This window comes from Mandrillus leucophaeus, unplaced genomic scaffold, assembly GCF_000951045.1.
Source record: "Mandrillus leucophaeus isolate KB7577 unplaced genomic scaffold, Mleu.le_1.0 Scaffold1035, whole genome shotgun sequence".
Lineage (NCBI taxonomy): Eukaryota > Metazoa > Chordata > Mammalia > Primates > Cercopithecidae > Mandrillus > Mandrillus leucophaeus.
In genome coordinates, this window is record NW_012098488.1 from 183,643 (window position 1) to 206,779 (window position 23,137).

The 23,137-nt window shown below is 38.7% G+C and overlaps 1 pseudogene; it reads right to left on the reverse strand.

The window, feature by feature from the left end:
• Positions 1-1,583: 1,583 nt before the first annotated feature.
• LOC105538906 overlaps positions 1,584-23,137 on the reverse strand; it is a 148,540-nt pseudogene continuing 126,986 nt past the window's right edge.

Here is a 23,137-nt window from a genome sequence, read left to right on the forward strand (position 1 = left end):
CTTCAAACAGAGCCATGGTCCATCTCAGATATCTTCCCAACCCTGATTCCAGATCCAGGCTCCAGAAGGCCCTGGTTTTAGCTTAGGTTCCTGTTGTGTCTGATAGATGAGATGTTTATGAGCCTCAATCTGTCTTTCAGTTTTCCTTTTGATGTTTCATCATCTTTCAGTTTCTAGCAAAGAGCCTCATTCAATCATAAACTCACAGCATCCAATTGTCCTGAAAGATGTTTGTCAATATTGTGTATAGTATGTGTGTGCGTGTGTGTGTGTACTTTTTAAAAAATTGTGAGGTTGGAACTATTGGCATTTTACTATTCTTTCTTCCTTTGCTTTTATGCTTAGAAAGATCTCTGTCAGTCTAAGAGGAGAGAAGCATGATCTTGTAATTTCTTACAGTGGTTTTCTTCCTTATTAGATATTTTAGGTATTAAAATATCTTTGTGTCTCTTTCAGAGTATATTTCAATTTTAATTCTATCCCATTATTTATTTTTTTTTAATTCCTGCACCAGAAGCTGGAAGCATAGCTTGTGTGTGTGTGTGTGTGTGTGTGTGTGTGTGTGTGTGTGTGTATCTCCTCTAACCCTAACACAGGGCTGGTTATGTTATAGGTGCTCAACAAATATTTGCTGGATGAATTTATGATTGAAGATTATAACATGGGAAGGACACAGAGGGCAAGTGTTGTAAGATGCTGATGAGGACATTGTTGGAATGGCTGACAGTGACTTTGAAAGAAGAAATAATAGTACCTGGCTCAGTGCCTATCATATAGTAGGCACTCAGTAAAATATTTAAGATGTGAGAAGAGTTTTGAAGTCGTAAGCTCTATATGAATTAAATTCCTCCAACTGAATTATCCCCCTTATACTGTTGCTCTAAGTCACCTAAAAACTCTTAGCCAACCCCACTTTTCTTTTTCTTTTTTTTTTTATTTTTTAGGCAGAGTCTCACTTCATCACCCAGACTGGAGTGCAGTGACACTATGTTGCCCAGGCTGGTCTTGAACTCCTGGTCTCAAGCAGTCTTCCCACCTCAGTTTTTCAAGTAGCTGGGACTACAGGTGCACACCACAGATCACATTCTTCTTAGGAAACACCCCACAGTGCCTACTGCCACGTTTGGTCCAAATAGAAGGCTAATATCTATTATTACATGAATAGTAAAGAAAGCATGATGGTTGTCATTTCACTGGGCTGGTATTTTCTGTACTTGTGGGTTGGATTGTGTGAAGTCACTGAAACCAAAATGGTACATCTTCAGTTGTGGTACGTCTTCAGTAGTGGTATGTCTTTGATGTCTTCAAATATACAGATCTTTCAACTACAGTGGACGTAGTTGTAAAGGGTTGAGGGGTCAGGGTCAACAGGGCACTCTGGGCAATGAAGTTAGAAGTAGAATCACAGAAGTTTGATCCTGGAAAGAAGGAACGTTACAGAACATTTATTGCAACCTTATTTTTATATATTTGTGTGTGTGTGTGTGTGTGTGTGTGAATTTGTTTTTATTGGGGAACAGCACACAGGGTGGGAAATGTGGGAAATGGTATGCCCCACCTCACAGAGAATGTCCATTTGCATTCTAAACTGCCTGGGCTGCTTTATGGAACTTTTTTTTCTTCTTGGAGCTGCTCTTGCTGCCTGTGGCCTCTTTGGGTCCACTGCTAACCGGCTCCTCTTTGGAGAATTTCCTCTTTTTCTTGGAGACACTTCTGTTGCCTTTCGGAGTTATTAACTGTTTCCTCCTTGGGTGGAGACTGCTTCCTCTTGGGAAAACTGGTGCTGCCAGTGTTCTCTTCAAGATTGCTACTCATCAGCTCCTCCTTGGAAAAATATTTCTTTTCTTGGGTTTGGAGAAAGAGATAGATGAATCTTCCATTCCATTCTCCTGAGGAACCTCCTGGAACTTTTGCTTTTTCTTATTTTTGGGTTTTTCACTTGTCTTCTCACACTCCTCTGGAGTACTACTGCTGTTTTCTGAAGATGTGAGGACAAGGTTTTTGTTTGTTTGTTTGTTTTGTTTTTTTTGGAGATGGAGTCTCACTCTGTGTCATCCAGGCTGGAGTGCAGTGGCCCAATCTCAGCTCACTGCAACCTTCACCTCCTGGTTTCAAGTGATTCTCCTACCTCAGCCTCCTAAGTAGCTGGGATTACAGGTGCACGTCACCATGCCTGGCTAATTTCTGTCTTTTTAATAGAAACACGGTTTTACCATGTTGGTCAGGCTGGTTTCAAACTCCTGACTTGGTGATTCACGCGCCTCGGCCTCCCAAAGTGTTGGGATTACAGGCGTGAACCACCGTGCCCAGCTGTGACCTTGTCATTTTTACAAGAGAGAAAACCAAGGCCTGCAGTGGCTCCTTGCTTTCCCAAGGTCAGTCGTCGAAACCATCAGTCCAGGACCCCGGACTCTCCAGGCAGGGCCCTTTCCTCTCTGATGAGTTCAGCTCCTTATATATTTTACCAAGTCTTGATTCGTAACTTAAAGATGAGGCAGTAACCTCAGGCATAACCGAAAAGGCTGGGAGAGCCAAGTTCGGGGAAATACTCACATTTCATCCCCAGAGCTGTCTTTCTGCTCAAACCACCTTGCTTGGAAGCTGGGGAGTTTTCCTGTTTCGGCTTGTGTCAAAGTCCAAAACAACGCAGCTTGCAGATGTCCACATCCTAATGGGAAAGAAAGCCTTTGACCAGCAAGTGATGCAAAAGCCATCCTACCTCCCTGCATCATTTGTTTTTCCGTTTGCTTTTCACACTGCCATTCCTGACTATGGCGCCTCTGTCTTACAGAAAATGACAAGGAAGGCTGGATTTGCTTCAGGATGAATTCTGAGTCCCCAAACGTGTGTGGGTTGCAAAGTAATTATTACACAGGAGAATATGTGTATTCGAGCACATCTTACCTTTCACTTTGCCCATTAAACTGGGCCTGAACAACACCCTACTGACTCACACCAGTGATGCTGTCAGTGGTTTTACCTGTGATTTTCCAAGCAGCAGGTATTGGGTCAGCATAGAAAAGGCTGTCTGATCAAATGATGGACTCTCTTCCTCTAAAAGACAGTAGTAAAGAACAAAAAGTCAGCATGCCCAGAAGAATTCACAAGGCTCAGGCAAAAGCATGGTGACTGCTGCTGGAAATGTATAGTCCTCTCATCTACCGTGGACATGGAAAGGGGATGAGGGTGCAGAGTCAGGGTCACAGTCAACAGGACATGCTGGGCAGTGGAGTTAGAATCACAGAGGAGGACTGGGCACAGTGGCTCACACCTGTAATCCCAGCACTTTGGGAGGCTGAGGCAGGCAGATCACTTGAGGTCAGGAGTTCAAGATCAACCTGACCAACATGGAGAAACCCCATCTCTAGTAAAAATACAAAATTAGCCAGGTGTGGTAGTGCATGCCTGTAATTCAAGCTACTTCGGTGACTGAGGCAGGAGAATCGCTTAAACCCGGGAGGCGGAGGTTGCAGTGAGCTGAGATTGCACCGTTGCACTCCAGCCTGGGCAAAAAGAGCAAAACTCCATCTCAAAAAAAAAGGAAGTCAGAGTCTCTTTTTAGGCTGAGCATGGTGGCTCACGCCTGTAATCCCAGCACTTTGGGAGGCCAAGGTGGGCGGATCACCTGAGGTCAGGAGTTCAAGACCAGCCTGGTCAACATGGTGAAACCTTTTCTATACTAAAAATACAAAAATTAGCCGAATGTGGTGGCAGGCACCTGTAATCCAAGCTACTTGGGAGGCTGAGGCAGGAGAATCGCTTGAACCTGGGAGGCGGAGGTTGCAGTGAGCCGAGATCGTGCCATTGCCTTCCAGCCTGGATGACAGAGCAAGACCATCTCCAAAAAAAAAAAAAAAAAAAAGACCGTACTTGCATTGCATGATTGCCTGTGCTCATGATCATTTTCTGTTCCAGGATCTCTTCAAGACCACATGCATTTAGTATATTCGAGCACATCTCACCTTTCACTTTGCCCATTAAACTGGGCCTGGGCCTGAACAACACCCTACTGACTCACACCAGTGAGATCTCTTGATTCCCTTCTAATCTGAAGCCCTCAGGAGATTCTGATACAGTGTCTCAGGAACTTCATCCTAGGAGATGCTGAGGAACTGGGACCCAGGATGGGCAAAGGGCTGATGAGGAGAAAAGAGAGGGAAGATGCAAGGGAAGTGGCGTTTTAGAGAACAGGCTGCTGTGGTGTGTGTGAATGTGTGTGTTGGTGTGCATACATGTCTATGTGCACATGTGCGTGTGTCGATATGGGGGTCCACATGTGTTTCTGTGTGTGCATGCGTAGGTACGTGTATGTGTGTGTGTGCACATGTGTGTCTGCATGTGTGTAGCTTCCTGTGTCTCTTTGTGTGCAAATACGTGTGTGTGTAAAATTGGGAGGGTGATGGCTGTAGGGTTGGAGGAGGAGAAACTCCTAGAGAAAAATCCAATGTTTCTCCACTTATAAGTGTATATGTATATATATTCTCTCTCTCTCTCTCTCTCTCTCTGTGTATATATATATAGAAGCACCCCATCACAGTCTCCTGTCTTCCTACAATGTTGTTTTTGTTTTGTTTTGTTTTGTTTTTGTAGAGGCAGGGTCTCACTACATTGCCCAGGCTGGTCTTGAACTCCTGGCCTCAAGTGATCCTCCTATCTCAGCCCCTCAAAGTGATATATATATATATATATCACACTCAGAGAAAGAGAGAGAGAGAGGGAGAAAGAGAGAGAGACAGACAGACAGACAGACAGAGAGTCTCACTCTGTCACCCAGGCTGGAGTGCAGTGGTATGATTTCACCTTACTGCAGCCTCCACCTTTCAGATTCAAATACTTCTTATGCCTTTGCTTCCCGAGTAGCTGGAATTACAAGCATGTGCCACCATGCCCGGCTAATTTTTCTTTTTTAGTATTTTAGTAGAGATAAGAAAACTAGCTAGCTGTGGGGGTTCGTGCCTGTGTTCCTAGCTACTTAGGAGACTGAGGTGGGAAGATTGCTTGAGCCCAGGAGTTGAAGGGTGCATTAAGCTATGATTGCACCACTGCATTCCAACCTGGGCAACAGAGCGAGACCCTGTCTCTAAACAAACAAGAAAGAAGCAGAGGGCTGGGTGTGATGGCTGTAATCCCAGCACTTTGGGAGGCCAAGGCAGGTGGATCTCCTGAGGTCAGGAGTTTGAGACCAGTCTGACCAACACACATGCCCACCACCCAGCTTGAGAAGAGAACACAGCCTGTTCATTTGATGCCCTGTGTGCCCCTCCTCCCCCATCACAGTCCCCTGTCTTCCTACAATGTTGTTTCTGGGTTTTTTTGTTTTGTTTTTGTAGAGGCAGGGTCTCACTACATTGCCCAGGCTGGTCTTGAACTCCTGGCCTCAAGCGATCCTCCTACCTCAGCCTCTCAAAAGTGATAGGATTACAGGCGTAATTTCCCCAGTGCAGCCTCTGAGCCCACTGCCCCACACGACCCTCAGCCCCGGTGGGTGGGTGTCCCTGACAGTTGCAAGAGGGAAAAAGATAGGACTGTCAGTGTCTTTAATAATAGAAGAGATAAATCACTGTAATAAGACTGGAGACCATCCAGGTTGCAGGTCAGCTTTACAAATCACAGGAAGGAGCAGCAGCAGAACCTAGGGGACCCCTCCTGGGGAGCAGGATGTTGAAGGCTCCATTGCAGCTCATCCACCCAGCCACTGTAAGCATGTCATTTCCAAGATTAATGTATGCAATATTTGCTTCTCTGCCCCTTTAAACAAATCTGAACCTGTTTTTGAGGATAAGCAATAGAGGGAGCTAAGGACAGAAGTGACATTTATTTGCTTCACAAACAAGGGTTCCTCCTGTTTTGCAATGAGGCCATTCATATATCTCTGGGCATGCATTTCATCATTGTCTGATCACAAAAGTAAACCGTGTTGATTACAAAAGCTTTGGAAAATACAGAAAATAACAAAGAGAAAATTAAAAGTCACCTACAATTTGGAGATGACTACTGTCATCACTTCTCTGCACATAAACATATTTTTTAAAAATGTGAATGAACAAGCATGTGTCATATATATTATGCATGTATCTATGTATGTATTATGTATATGTGTAATATACATATTTAGGGATACATATATTTGAGAAAAACATTGAAGAGAAGCAGAATTAGAGTGCGGTGGCTCACACCTGTAATCCAGCATTTTGAGATGCCAAGGTAGAAGGATCACTTGAGCTCAGGAGTTCGAGACCAGCCTGGGCAACATAGTGAGACCCCATCTGTGGGGGGAAAAAAAAAAAAAAAAACCTAGCTGGGCGTGGTAGCACATGTCTGTGGTCCCAGCTACTCAGGAGGCTGAGATGAGAAGATTGCTTAAGCCAGGGAGTTGGAGGCTGCAGTGAGCTGTGATGGTGCCACTGCACTCCAGCCTAGGTGACAGAGTGAGACCCTGTCTCTACAAAAATAAAAAAGAAAAGAAAAGAATAAGAAAAGCAGAGGAATTATTTAACACAAATGAAGAATTGTGATTAACTTTGGGCAACGTAGCAAGATTCCATCTCTACAAAAAATTTAAAAATTAGCTGGGTGTGGTGGCATGCACCTGTGGTCCCAGCTACTCAGGAGGCTGAGGTAGGAGGATTGCTTGAGTTCAGAGTTTTAGGCTGCAGTGAGCTGTGATTGCACCACTGCACTGACAGCAAAAGACTCTGTGAAAAAAAAAAAAAAAAAAGAGAAAAAGAAAAAAACCAGTAACAGCTGAGCCTGGGACCTTCCAATGTGAACACATTGGGGAGAAGAGGAGGAACCAGCAGATTGAGAAGAGGCCTCCAGGGAGCTAGGAGGAGAACCAGGGGATAGGGTGGGGTCCTGGAGGCTGAGAGAAGTACCCAGAAGAGGGGTGCTTATGATGGGGTAGGCATGATGCGGATGGAGAATCAATGCCGGACTCAGCAGCTTGGGGACCCTGGCCACTGGGATAATGCCAGCTGTGGTGGATGCAGTAGGTTGACTAGCAGTCCCCCAAAAGATATATCCAGGGCCTCACCCATAGTACATATGAATGTGACCTCATTTGGAAATACGCTGTTTGCAGATGCAGTTACATAAGGTCAGAATCTCAAGCTGGGCACAGTGGCTCATGCCTGTAATGCCAGCACTTTGGGAGGCTGAGGCAGGGGAATCACCTGAGGTCAGGAGTTCAAGACCAGCCTGGCCAACATGGTGAAACCCAATCTCTACCAAAAATACAAAAATTAGCCCATGTGGTGGCATGTGCCTAGAATCCCAGCTACTTGGGAGGCTGAGGCAGGAGAATGGCTTGAACCTGGGAGGCGGAGGTTGCAGTGAGCTGAGATCATGCCCTTGTACTCCAACCTGGGCAATAAGAAAGAAACTCCATCTCAAAAAAAAAAAAAAAAAAGTATCTCAAGATGAGCTCATCCTGGATTTAGGGTAGGGTCAGCCCTAAATCCAGTGATCCAATGACATGTGTCCCTACAAGAGGAAGAAAAGGCCGGGTGTGGTGGCTCACATCTGTAATCTCAGCACTTTGGGAGGCTGAGGTGGGTGGATCATGAGGTCAGGAGTTCGAGATAGCCTGGCCAATATGGTGAAACCCCATCTTTACTGAAAATACAAAAATTAGCCGGGTGTGGTGGGGCGCACCTGTAGTCCCAGCTACTCTGGAGGCTGAGGCAGAGGAAGAGCTTGAACCTAGGAGGCGGAGGTTGCATTAAGCTGAGGTCGTGACACTGCACTCCAGCCTGGGCAACAAGAGCGAAACTCCATTTCAAAAAAAAAAAAAATCTCCAGATGAGATCATCCTGGATTTAGAGTTGGCTCTAATCCAATGATGTGTGTCCTTAGAAGAGGCAGAAAAGACCCCCCCCCCCCACACACACACACACACACACACGGGGTCTTTGAAGACAAACAGAGACTGGAAGGATACCACTGCAAGCCTGGGGTTGCCAGCGACCAGGAAAAGATGGAGAGTGGCATAGGTAGGGTAGATCCTCCCTCAGAACCTTCAGAAGGTGGCCTCCCTCCTGTCACTGTGGTTTTGGCCTTCTGTCCCCTGGACTATGAGAGAACAAATTTCTGTTGTCTTAAGTCTCTCCTGCTTTATGATAATTTGTTCACAGCAGCCACAGGAAAATAGCACCGCAGAGTAGTGAGGATTTAAGTTGGAGTCTGTTTTTCTTTTTTTCTTTTTCAGAGACAAGTCTCACTCTGTCATCCAGGCTGGAGTGCAGTAGCATGATCACGGCTCACTGCAGCCTCAAACTCCTGGGCTGAAACAATTCTCCCACCCCTGTCTCCAGAGTTAGCTGGGACCACAGGCGCACACTACCATGCTTGGATAATTTGAAAAAAATTTTTATAGAGGTAGAGTCTCACTATGTTGCCCAGGCTGGTCTTGAATTCCAGCAATCCTTAAGCAATCCTCCTACCTTGGCCTCCCAAAGTGCTGGGATTACAGGCATGAGCCACCGCACCCAGTCCCTCCCTCCTCTTAAAGAGTCAGAAAGTATAGAATATTATCATTGACTGTAGTAAGCCTGTTGTGCTTTCAAATACTAGATCTTATTTGTTCTACCTAATTATATTTTTATAATCATTAACCATCCCTACATTTTCCACATCCCCCAACCCCTCAGCTACCCTTCCCATCTTCTGGTAACCATCATTCTGCTCTCTATTTTGATGAGTTCAATTGTTTTCATTTTTAACTCACACATATGAGTGAGAACATGCAAAATTTGTCTTTCTGTCCCTGGCTTATTTCACTTTGCATAATGTCCTCCAGGTCCATCCCTGTTGTTGCAAATGACAGGATTTCATTTTTTATGGCTGAATATTTCATGATGTACATGTACCACGTTTTCTTTATCCATTTTTCTCTTGTAGGACACAGGCTGATTCCGAATTTTAGTTATTTTGAATAGTGTTTCAGTAAACATGGGAGTGTAACTATCACTTTGATATACTGATTTCCTTTCTTTTCAGTGTTTGCCTAACAATAGGATTGCTGCATCATATGGTGATTCTATTTTCAGTTTCTTGAGGAAGCTCCATACTGTTCTTCATAGGGAATGTACTAATTTACATTCTCACCAATGGCCATTTTTATGTCTTCTTTTAAGAAATGTCTATTTTAGATTTTGTTTTTTTAGAAGTTTCATAGTTTGAGGTTTTAGATTTAAGTCTTTAATCCATATTGATTTAATTTTTGTATGTGGTGAGAGATGATCTAGTTTCATTATTCTGCATATAGATATTCAATTTTCCCAGCTCCATTTATTGAAAAGACTGCCCTTTCCCTAATGTATGTTTTTGACACCTTTGTCAAAAATCAGTTGGTTGTAAATGTATGAATTTATTTCTGGGTTCTCTATTCTGTTCTATTAGTCTATGTGTCTGTTTTTATGTCAGTACCATACTCTTTTGATTACTATAGCTCTGTAGTATAATTTGAAGTGAGGTAATGTAATTCATCTGGTTTTGTTTTGTTGTTTTTTTTTTTGGCTTAGGATAGTTTTGACTATTCTGGGTCTGTTGTGGTTCCATATAAATTTTAAAATTTATTTTGTATATTTCTGTGAAGAAGGTCATAGGTATTTTTGTAGGAATTATATTGAATCTATGGTTTGCTTTGGGTAGTATGGACATTTTATAAATATTCTTTCAATCCATGAACATAGAATATCTTTTCATTTTTCATGTGTTCTCTTCAATTTCCTGCATCCATGTTTTTGAGTTTTTATTGCAGAGATCTTTCACTTTTTGATTAAGGTTATTCCTAGGCTTTATTTGTAAGTATTCCAAATGGGTTTGCTTCCTTGACTTCTTTCACTTTTAGCATATAGAAATACTACTGATTTTCATATGTTGATTTTGTATCCTGTAACTTTAATAAATTTGTTTATCAGTTCTTATAGATTTTTGGGTGCAGTCTTTAGGTTTTTCTAGACATAAGGTCATGTTGTCTCCATCTAGGACTTCCAGTGCTATGTTGAATAACAATGGTAAAAGTGAGCATCCTCGTCTTGTTTCCACATATTAAAAGAAAGCCTAAGAGATTTTCCGCGTTCAGTGTGATACTTTCTGTGTGTCTATCATGCATGGCTTTGATTGTGTTGAGGTATGTTTTTTCCATACCCAGTTAGTTGTTTTTAGAGCTTTTATCATGAAGGGATGTTGAATTTTATGGACTTCCATTTCAGCAACAGTTGAAATTATCATTTAGTTTCTGTTCTTTCTGTTGACGTGATGTATTACACTGATTTGCATATGTGGGACTATCTTTGCATCTCTGTATGCATTCAACTCGATCAAAATGAATCATCTTTTAATGTGCTGTTGAAGTTTGTTTGCGAGTACTTATTGATAAGTTTTTCATCAATGGTTGTGTCTACTTTTGGTATCATGGTAATACTGGACTCAGAGTTAGTTTAAAAGTATTCCCTCTTACCCCAGTTTTCAGAATAGTTTGAGTAGAATTGGTATAGCTTTTCTTTAAATGCGTGGTAGAACTCCACAGTGAAACCATTATAAAGCCATCAGGTACTGGGCTTTTCTTTGCTGGGAGATTTTTATTACAGCTTGTATCTTGTTACTTATTATTGGTATTTTCAGGTTTGGATTTCTTCATATTTCAATAGGTTGTATGTAGTAAAATAAAATTTCTTCTAGGTTTTCCAATTTATTGCCACATACTTGCCCATAGTAGTCTCAAGTGATACTTCAAATTTCTGCAGTATCACTAGTAATGTCTCCTTTTTCATCTCTGATTTTATTTATTTAGGCCTTCTCTCTTTTTCCCTTAGTTCTGGCTAAAGATTTGTTGATTTTGTTTAACTTTTCAAAAACCAACTTGTTTTTCATTGATCTTTTGTATTTTTTATTTCTATTTTGCTCATTTGTGCTCTGATCTTTATTATTTCTTTTTACTATGAATTTTGGGTTTGGTATTCTCTTATATTTCTATTTCTTTAAGATATATGGTTAGTTTGCTTATTTGAAGTTGTTACTCTTTTTTGATGTAGGCACTTAGTACTATAGCCTTCTCAGTAATCCTTTTGCTGTATCCTACAGGTATGCTTTGTTTTCATTTAAATTTGTTTTAATAAGCTTTTTAATGTAATTATTAACTTCATGGGCCCACTGGTCATTAAGGAACATATTATTTCATTTCCATGTGTTTGTACAGTTTCTAAAATTCCTGTTATTCCTAATTTCTAGTGTTGTCTCTTTGTGGTCAGACAAGATACTTGAAATGATTTTGTGGTGCTTTTTGGAATTTTTAAAACTCATTTTGTGTTATAACATGTGGTCTTTACTTGAGAATGATCCATGTGCTGAGGAGAAGAATTTATATTCTGCAGCTTTGGTGTAAAATATTCTGTAAATATTTATTAGGTTCATTTGGTCTGTAGCACAGACGTAAGTCTTAAGTTTCTTTATTGATTTTCTGTCTGGATGATCTGTTCAGTGCTGCAGTTGGGGTGTTGAGGTTTCCTGTGATTACTGCATTGAAGTTTCTCTCTTTAGCTCTAAGAATTTTGGTTTTGCATATCTGGGTGTTCCAGGGTTGGGTTTATATATATTTACAGTTGTTATATATCTTGCTGAATTAATTTTTTTATCTTTATATAATGATCTTCTTAATCTCTTTTTATAGGTTTTTTCTTGAAATCTAAATTAAGTAACTGTTCTACTCTTTTTTTGGTTTCCATTTGCATGAAATATCTTGTTCCATCCCTTTATTTTCAGTCTGTGTGTATTTTTATATGTGAGCTGAGTCTTGTAGGCATCCTATAGTTGAGTGTTGGTGGGTTTTTTGTTTTGTTTTTTGTTTTTTTTTTAATTTGTTTTGTTTTGTTTTGTTTGGTCCATTTAGCTACTCTATGCCTTTTGATTGGAGAGTTTAGTTGATTTACATTTAATATTATTATTGATAGATAAGGACTTACTACTGCCATTTAGTTATTTGTTTTCTGTTTGTATTGTGCAAAGAAGAAACTTAAAAACTCTACAATTTACCTCTCAATGCATTCTAAATTTTATTCCTCTTATTTATATTTTTTATATTTACACACCACAATTACAGTGTTCTGTATTTATCTGTGTACTTGCTGTTACCAGTGAGTTTTGTACCATCAGATAATTTCTTATTGTTTGCTAACACACTTTTCTTTCAGATTGAAGAACTCCCTTTAGCATTTTTTGTTAACACAGGTATGGTATTTATGAAATTGCTAAGCTTTTGTTATTTTGGGGAAGTCTTTATTTCTCCTTCATGTTTGAAGGCTATTTTAACTGAGTATATTATTATAAGATACAAGTTTTTTATTCTTCAGAACTTTGAATATGTCATGCCACTCTGTCCTGGTCTGTAAAATTACCACTGAGAAGTCTGTTGCGAAAAGTATTAGAACTCCTTTAAGTGTTATCAATTTCTTTTGGGATCCTTTCTTTACCCTTGACCTTTAGTAATTTGCTTATTATATACTTTGAGGTAGTCTTATTTGGGTTAAATCTGCTTGGTCCTATGACCATCTTATACCTGAATATTGATATCTTCCTTTAGGTTGGGATTGTTCTCTGGTATTTTTTTTTGAGTAAGTTTTTTACCCCAACCTCTGTATCTTTTCTTAAGGCCAAAAACTCTTAGATTTGTCCTTTTGAGGTTATTTCCTCTATCTTGTAAGGGTGTTTCATTCTTTCTATTTTTTTCCTTTGACTATATGTTTTCAAATAGCCTGTCTTCCAGCTCACTAATTCTTCCTTTTGCTGAATTAATTCTGCTGCTAAGAGACTCTGGTACATTTTTCAGTGTGTTAATTGAATCTTTTAGCTCCAAAATTTCTGCTAGATTTTTAAAAATTATTTCAATCTCTTTGTTAGTATTTTCTAACTGGATTCTGTGTTTTGTTAACGTTTTTTGAACTTCCTCAAAACAGCTGTTTTGAATTATCTGCTTGAAAGGTCACAAATCTCTGTTACTCTGGGATTGATTCCTGGTGCCTTATTTAGTTTATTTGGTAAAGTCATGTTTTCTTGCATATACTTAGTGCTTGTGGATGTTTGTTAATGTCTGGGCATGAAAAGTTAGGTATTTATTGAAATCTTCACAGTCTGAGTTCTTTTGTACTTATCTTTCTTGGGAAGCCTTTTAAGTCTCAATTCAAAGGGAATTAAGTGTTGTGATCTAAGTCTTCGGTCACTGCAGGTGTATCTGCACAAGGGGCACTACAAGCTCATTAATGCTGCAAGTCTTGCAGACTCATATAGCCTGCGTGGGTTTAGGTAAGATCTGGGAGAATTCTCCTGATTACCAGGCAAAATCTGTAGTTCTCTTCCCTCATGTTCCCCCAAACTGAAGGAGCCTCTCTTTCTACTTATTGGGCTGTCTTGAGTCAGTGGAAGATTGATGCAGGCACTTCCTTGGCCACCACAGCTAGGATGCCCTGGGCCAAACTTGAACTCAGCACAGTACTGGGTTTCACCCCAGGACCATGGTGACTACTGCCTCACTACCACTGACATTTATTCACAGTCCAAGGGCCATTTAGTCTGCAGGTGGTGAATCCTACCAGGACGGCTTCTTATGTCTAGCACAGCAGATTCCCTGCTAGCCCAGGGTGCATAGCTATTCCAGGAGCTATGGCCTGGAATCAGTGGCTTCAGGAATCTTCTCTGTGCTTTACTTTATTGTGGCCAAACTGGTGCCCAAGTTGCAAGACAAAGTCTTGCTGACGCTTCCCTCTCCTTTTCACAAACAGAAGTCTCTCCCTGAGTACTCTGGGTGGAGTTGGGGGAGGGGCGATGCAACCACTGCCTTGGATGCCACGACTGGTGTCTTGCTTGGTGACTTGTACTCCAGTTCCACTGGCTGTGAGCCTAGAACAGCACCCATACTTGCCCAAGAACTGTAGTTCTTGTGGCCTGACTGCTCTTTGAATTGATCCAGAACTACAGGGTTCTTTAATCTGCGGGTGGTGGAGATAGCTGGAACTCTGGTTTCTACTGCTGGGCTGGTGTATTCCTCTCTGTCCAGGACTAGTTTGAATGCTCCTTCTGTAGGAACTAGCAGAATTCTGCCCTGCATTGTTTTCTGCTGTGACAGGGCAGTTTTGAGTTCCAGTGCAAAGTCCCAGATTTGTTTCACTCTCACTCCCCCAAGTATGCAAACTCTCATTCTCTGATTCTCTCTCCCCACGTTTCCAGGGTAGATGGGGGAGGGGTGGTATAGGCAATACAAGACTGTCTTTACTATCCTCTTCAGTGCCTCTTTCCTTGATATAATGGTAAAACAAGGTATTGTGACTGCTCACCTGATTTTTGGCTCTTATGAAGGTGCTTATTTTGTGTGTGGATAGGTGTTCAATTTGGTGTTCCCACATGGGGATGACTGCTGAGGCATTCTATTCTGCTATCTTGCTCTAAATCCCTCCTGGTCAGATGAATTTTAATTGGACACCTTCACTAGTGCTCTATTTCAACATTAAAAACAAAGGGTGTTAAACATTAGTCTGACATTCATCATTACAAGTAACTGAGCTTTTGGTGAACATATGTGATATCAACATTATTCATTCTGTTTCTGTTGATCAACACAAATAGTGCAAATTAATTCTGGTCAGACAAAAGTTTTCAGCAAATAAATATGATTTTTACTCTTGGTTTTTATCATTAAAGTCATATGAAGTTTGCTAAAACATATATAACACCCATGACATTGTTAAGAAAACTAGCAATGAAGGAGTTAATATAGTATTCACTGCATAATAAATAAAAGTAATTTGAATTCATCTCAATTGTTTTTCTATTAGCTTTATTGATTACTTTTTGTAATTTATTCTGACTATTAAGGAATAATACCTCCTGACACTTAATTAGAATAAACAAAATTTAAAAACATTTCTAAAACTATTACTTTATTAGGTGGTCCCAATAATCCTGTATTTTTCTCATCTTTTTTCATGTAAAAAAGTTAGTAAATAAGGGAGTAAGCGGCAGCATACTTAACATTTTTTTATTTTAAATGTAAGTTTACATTGTGTTTGTAACCTATAAATTCAAAGTTTATCTTAAAAGGCTGCAGTCATCATCATTGATAATATTAATACAGTTATGTTTTAAATACATAATATTCTTTTAGAGCAATACACTGTCATCTACCTTGAAAGTTTTCTATAAAATATAAAGTTTGCTTTTTGCATGTCTTTCTTTTTAGTTTAAGTGCTTTTATTCAGCTTTCTACTCAAATGTCTAGTATGATGACTGTCTGTCATGTTATAATCCACTGTAGCTATTCTGAGTAAAACATAAATGCATTGAAGTATAAAGGGGGCCCATCAGATCTTCTGCAATGCCAGAGAATCAGGCAAAGCATCTACATAATCAAGAAAAATGACCAGATTACACTGCTTGTCAGCCACCCTAAGGAGCAATTTACTTCAGCCGCTGCTGGGCATAAGAATAACAGCTACTAGTATAGCACTGCTACCAAGACTTTAGCCACTGCTAAATCTGAATTCTTGTGGTCTCTCTCTCTCCTCCATGCTCATGATAATGGTTTTTGTGCAGTATCTTTTTTTATGTCCCTCTCCTCCTCCTCAAATCCCATGGGGATGTGTGCAAACTGAAAATTCCATGTCAAACATCTGAACTTGCTTCAGAGGACCTGGGAATGTGTTGCTGACTTTTATTTAGTAAGGAGGCATTCTTGAAGTGAGTGTACTAAAATTTTAGGAAAATGTTTAAAATGTCCTTTGTTGTCAAAAATCAAGAGGTGTTTTGTTCAAAATAATGAAATTTGATAGAATTTTAGATTTTCATAAACCTTAAAAATGTTTTTCTGAAAGGTATTGATGGCATTATGGTGTCATAATGCTGTGGGTAGAAGCAGCAGCATTGTAGTGAGCATATTAGCTATGAAATAACCACATTAGTGGTGATGTCTGGGCAAAGACAATGATGAGTGAGATGGTAATGCCATTCCTGATGCCATTCCTGATGACATGGAGAGTGAGGTGCTAAATGTGCTGTTCATGGGCATCATTACCCTTAGCTCAGACAACAATATCTTGGGCTTTAACATGACAACTTTGTCATAGACATCAGTAGACTCAGCAGCAGCAACATCAAAACAGTTATTACTTTGGCAGTTATGCAGAATGATGTAGATTGTTTTTATTGGTCAATGGTGAAAGAGTCTCCATGTTTTGCAATGAGCAAAAGGTATATTGTCCATACGGTAGGCAGAGTTGCTGCAGAAAACAATTATTAGTACTTTAAATATGGAGGAGAGCTATTGCTTGATAAACCAATGGGAGACTTCTGTGAAACTCTTAACACTATTTGGAAGGAAATAGAGGGAAATCTAAAGTCCCAACCAAACAGCTGATATTGAGATTCTGTTCTAAACCGGAGGTACATGAGGTCTAATGTTCACATCAATTTCAATGTTTTAAAGTAGCTGCATTCTCATATTGTGAAAAGAATCACTAACAATAAATCACAGAATTAAATGTATGTTTAACTTAGAAATGGTTAGGGTTTTCATAGAATTATTGACTTTTAATATCTTTTTAATGAAATTGAAATCTCACATGGGAGTCTAATTTAGAAAAGAGCTAACTGCAGGGCTGCTTTGGATGAAGCAGAGTTTAGGGATGTGGAAAATAGCACTCCCTCCATTCATTCCCATCTCTATTGGCGCTTTTTTTCCATCCCTTCTCTCCCGTTCTCCTTCCCTTCTATGGTCTCACTCTTTCCCTCTCTCTCTTTCTCTCCTTCTTCTCAGGTTTCTGGAATACTTCCTGGAATTCTCTCTAAAGATTTAAAAAACAATGATATAATGGGTTACAACTGGAGCCTCAAAAATATAAACTGTTATTAGGTAGAGAGGAAGTATATTTGTTCTATAGTGGAAGTGAATTCCAACTCAACATAGAAAGAACTTTATAATTAACAGAACTTACTGGAAATGGAATAGATATTTTCAGCATATCGGAAGTTACATATTCCATTGTTCTTTATAAGTCAGACTTAGGGATTCAAAGCTAATGGAAGTAAATTCTAACTCAAACTAGAGAAGAATTTTATAATCTAGAAAACATTCCAAAAATGACATAGGTAACTTCATTAGATTAATTTCCTGATGACTGACCATGTTCAGAGACTAGAAGTTCACTACAAGTGTTCAAGGGAATTTAAATATCAGTGCAGTGGTTGTCCTTAGAATCAATCATTAAATGGAATCATTCTGTACCTCATCTGCCAATCAAGCCTACAATAACTTCCTGCCATGAGGATCAGGTAAATTGGAAATTATTTTACAATTTTTCATATATCTTATAATTTTTAAGATTCCAATGACATTATAAACTCCATATTGCTTTTTTCTTTTATTCCATGAAGACCTTTATTTCTTTGAAATCAACACCTTTAAAAATAATAATTCTTGTTTTCTAGATTATTCCGAGAGAGATAAACTGTAGGTAGAGGGAAAATGTAAGTGTATTTACTCATGTACATTGTACTGCATGTGCATACTTTTTATTTGTATGAAAGATCTTCCAAAGGAAGAATGAAAGAACATTTGTGAGCAACATAAGATAAGCTAGGAAACATTGAAACATTAAAGGATAACATCAACTTAATTTATAAACCAATTCAGGAACCACTTTCATTCCAAAAGTAATAGATACAGAGTTACCAGGTTACAAAAACACATTATGTCTTACTTTTGGAAGATAAGGATGCTTTTTCTTCTGTGATTACACTGCATATATTTTCTTTAGTAAAAAATGAAAACCCTAATTCCTTATGTACATCATCTTGGACTACTATAGTACATTTATTTCTTTGTGAATTACTTTATAAAAATAAATATCTTTTACATAAAAAATATTTTATGTAAAAGATAAGAGGAAACATCATAAGGCAGAAAATTCGTGAAAGAAACATAATGGAATAAACATTTTACTTATTGACAGGTAACTTTTGTTGATTTAAATTACAACAATCTAAGATTCTATGATTGACATTTTTTCTTTGAAGTGGTCTTCTTAACTCTGCCTTTAATTTAAACTTATTTCATGAAAAGTAAAAATTATTATAGTTAATGTTTTGCTTTACATTGATACTAAGTATTACCTGTTTCTGGCACATATTTGTACAGAATTGAGATTGAAGAGAGGGCTGTGCTAAGAAACTAAGAAAATAGTGAATGAAACTTCTTTACAGAATGAGCAGTCTACATCTGAGATTAGGACCATTGTTTTAAACGTTAATACTCTAATATACTTCTGCTGGAGGGCAATTAAGTTGTGTTATATTGGAGGTATCATGGAACAGCACAATGGAGATCAATTTTATACTTGAGATGACTTTTTCAATAAAAGTAATTAAATAATTATCTACTGCCCACAGAGGCTGCTGCACTTAGATGGAAAATATATCTTCTAAATATGATGTGGATATATAACACTGGGCTTAGAAAGAGAGTTAGTTAGAGAAAGAGAATAAAGAGCTACCTGGCTCTTTACAGAAAGAGAGCACCTTTCCTGATTTTGACGAAAATGCCATGGTCATCAAAACTAGGTCAACTTTCTCTCAATAAGGATTCCTTGTGGCTATGATAGTGGCACAGACTGGCTGTCCATAGGGCTGGAACCTAATTAAAAAGGATAGTGAGAAAAGTTTCGAGGTGGATAAAGTGAGGGAGGGATAGGGAAGGAGGTTAGGAGGAGAATGTTTTTGTTGTTGTTGTTATTGTTTTAATTTATCCTATTATTGTAGATCTGAGTTCATCACTGACTGGCTACAGGTCAGTAAGCATCATAGCAGAGCACATGCTTCTACCTGTTTTCTCAGTCTTATATAAATCTATTTTTATGACCAAATTCTCCCAGTGTTGCCTTGTTTCCTGGTAACTCTTACTTTTGGCACTGGAGGTAATTTTTCTAAGGTTTATAGTAAGTTATTTCCCTGGTTTTAAAACTGTGTTCCATGGAGTCCTTGAGTTACACTGAGATACCTCAGGAACCACCTAGTGAGGAAGGGCGAAGGCCAAGAATATGAGACTTCGTTTCTTTTGAAATAAAAATTTGTAGAAAACAGTTTTAACTTCAAAAATGTTTCAAAAAGTTGCCAAGTTAGCTCAATTCTTTTCAATGATGTTAACACTTTCTAAAAACATTGCAAAATATTTTGCAATTTATTTCTATTCTACAAGGCATTTTCTTTAATCCTTTAAATAAATCACTTTATTTATTTATTTATCATGAATTTCAATGGCATAAAAAACTCCCTAAAAAAATAAGGACACTGGCTGGGCGCAGTGGCTCACACCTGTAATCCTAGCACTTTGGGAGGCCGAGGTGGGCAGATGACGAAGTCAGGAGATCGAGACCATCCTGGCTAACATGGTGAAACCCCGTCTCTATTAAAACTGCAAAAAATTAACCGGGCGTGGTGGTGGGCGCCTGTAGTCCCAGCTACAGGGGAGGCTGAGGCAGGAGAATGTCATGAACCCGGGAGGTGGAGCTTGCAGTGAGCCGAGATTGTGCCACTGCACTCCAGCCTGGGTGACAGAGCGAGACTCCGTCTCAAAAAAAAAAAAAAAAAAAAGAAAAGAAAAGAAAAGAAATAGGACATCATTTATCCTTCACATTTCACTTGTATGATCCTGCCTGGATAAAATTAGAAAAATGTTCAGTGAAGGTTAATATGTCAGAGAAAATTGCTTTTGTGTAATGGAAAAAAGGCCATTCTTAGGACATTACAAAATTACTTTATGTGGGGTCATTAGAGGTAATACTTGCTTGAAAATAAATTATGCATCACTATGTTATAATGTTGTAAAGATAAGTGAAATGGAACATAGAAATGTTGAGGATCACACTTTGAATTGTGAGATGACCCTAGCAGAGAGAAAAAGCTTTAATTGCAGAGAAAATTTGGAGGAGAGAAGGGATATAATTTGGAGTCGTCCAGTTTGATTGCAGAGCCAAAGCATCTAAACGCTAGCCCTTACCCTTTTGTATTACCATCATGACCCTCGAGGGCTAAAACAAAAGGGTTGTTTCAGAGGAACTTAGACCATGGTGTTAGACCAAGGGAGAAAATCCTTTTCTTTCTGCAACCGAACGGTTTTCAAATTGCCTCTCTAGTATCATGAAGTCACACTCTTTACCACCCTCCAATTTCATTCAGTTTCCTCAGTCCCACGTAAAATGCACAAGAAAAAAAAAATAATTCTTATATCTAGCTTCCATACTGCACCTCTTCTTTCTACTTCCTGCCCACCACCAGACATGTTACTTTAGATGTTGAAGAGTATGTTGATAAGTAAATATCAGAGACTTTAGAAGCAAATAAATATATTCCAACTATAGCTCTGCCAGTTTACAGCTATCATACATGAGGCAATGGAAGAGGATTTATAGTTTAGGGGTTACACAATTAAGGACTCCAACCAGACTGATTTCATTCCAATACAGTTTTGCCACTTACTAGATTTCATTGGCAAACTGCTTCACAGCTGTGAACCTCTTGTTTTCTTCTCAAAGTGAGGGGTAATAATAACTGTTCTTACTTCATAGGGTTCTTGTGAAGAGTAAATTACATACAGCTCTTAGAACAAATCTTGCTACCCAGCAGTTGATCAATAAATGTTTTCTATTCCTATATAAATATATATTCATATTTTGTCAGTTTCCTTAAATTATAAAATATAAAAACATATTTTAAGTTTATGATTAAATAAGATATATAAAAATTCTCTATCAATCATTTTAGTAGGTAGGTGAACAATAATTATTACTTCCTTAATCCTCTAAAGGGGCTATTACTAATCTCTCAAAGAATACCCATTTTTTTAATAGCTTTAAGACTTTGCAAATCCCCCTGTTTGTCGATTTCCTTCTTGTTTACAGATGTTGAAGATGAGTGACATAAGGTACAGACACTATTATAAAGACAAATAAGTGACTTGCAATTTATATATCCTCTTGTTAAAGTATATAGCATTTGTAGATTTTAAATTTAATTCTACATTAGGTAAGTTTGATTTGATTGTAAATAATAGAAAACTACTCCAACATAGGGAAAAAATGAATCTGTTGGAAGAAAATCCACTCGCAGACCTGACAGCACGAATCACTAGAGAAGGCAGAAACCAAATGCCTCTCAGGATCTCTGTAGCAGAAAGAGATGGAATAGGAGAACTATGTTTGAGTTCAAATGTAGCTTAATTTTTGTGTCTTTTATTTCAAGTTTCAAATTCTAGAGAACTGTATTTTATTTGAACTAGATTGAGTTGTATGTTTCTAGCTCCAAATTAATCAGTAGAGGAAGGAGAAGCTAGCTATTGGAAAGGACCATTGTTAACAGGTAGAACAAAAACATGTGCTTACCTCATATTCCCCTTCTGTTTTATTTTATCAGTGTATTGAGATATAATTTATATATCAAAAATCCACCCAAGTGAGTATACAATTTAATGATTTTTCAGTCACTTTTTTTTTCTTTCTTTCTTTCTTTTTTTTTTTGAGATGGAGTCTGGCTCTGTTGCCCAGGCTGGAGTGCAGTGGCACGATCTCGGCTCACTGCAAGCTCCGCCTCCTGGGTTCAGGCTATTCTCCTGCCTCAGCCTCCCGAGTAGCTGGGACTACAGGCGCCCACCACCATGCCTGGCTAATTTTTTGTATTTTTAGTAGAGACGGAGTTTCACCGTGTTAGTCAGGATGATCTCGATCTCTTGAACTCGTGATCCACCCGTCTCAGCCTCCCAAAGTGCTGGGATTACAGGCGTGAGCCACCGCGCCCGGCCTTTCAGTCAGTTTTTAAAGTTGTGCAACCATCAGCATTATCCAGAACGTTAAAACATTTAGAACATTTCCATCATCCTTAAAATTTTCTACCAGTCAGTCTGCAGTCTATTTCTGCCTCTAACTCCAGCCAGCCCCAGGCAACCACTGATTTCTTTCTGCCTCTATAAATTTGCTTGCTAATTTTATGTAAATACAATTGTATAATATGGAGACTTTTGTCCCTGGTTTCTTTCACATAGCATGATGTTTTTGATGTATGTCCAAGATGTAACATGAATCAGTATTTTCTTCTTTGTATTGCTGAATAGTATTCCATCGTATCGATATACCTCATTGTGCTTATCTACTTTCCAGCTGATGTTGAGTTAGTTCCAGCTATTACGAACAATGTGGTTATGAACATTCATATACAATCTTTATGTGGACATACATATTCTTTTTTCTTTAGGTAATATGTATAAGAGTGAAATTGCTGGCTCATATGATGAGTTTTTGCTTGAATATTAAAGAATTGAGGAAAATCTTTTTCCAACGTGGTTATATCAACTTACGTTCCCACCAGCATTATGTGAAAGTTTTCATTTTTCCACTTTCTGGCCAGCACTTGGCATTATCTATCCTTCTGATTATAGCCCTCCTAATGGGTGAATAGTGCTATCTCATTATGCTTTTAATTTGGGTTTCCCAAAAGAATAATGATGCTGAGTACCCTTTGTGTGCTTATTAACAATTTGTATTTTTAAATGCATGCTTATTGAATCATTTTATCATTTTAATTGAAACATTTGACTTCTTAATATTGAGTTTAAAATGTATTTATATCATTTGCACCCATTTTTATATATTTTGTAAGACATATAGTGTATTTGATTTATATTACTGCATAACCAATTACCATAAATTTAGTGGCTTTAAACAACACATGCATTTATTATCTCACAATTTCTATGAGCCAGAAGTCTGGGTATGGCTTAATGGGGTCCTCCACTCAGTCTCACTAGGCTGTCATCAACATTTGGACAGGGTAGCATTTTCCTCTGTAGGCTCAATCAGGGAAAGATCTACTTCCAAGCTTATTCAGGTTGTTGGAATAATTTCTTCTTCTTCTTCTTCTTCTTCTTCTTCTTCTTCTTCTTCTTCTTCTTCTTCTTCTTCTTCTTCTTCTTCTTCCTCTTCCTCTTCCTCTTCCTCTTCCTCTTCCTCTTCTTCTTCTTCTTCCTCTTCTTCTTCCTCTTCTTCTTCTTCTTCTTCTTCTTTCTTCTTCTTCTTCTTCTTCTTCTTCTTTTCTCCTTCTTCTTCTT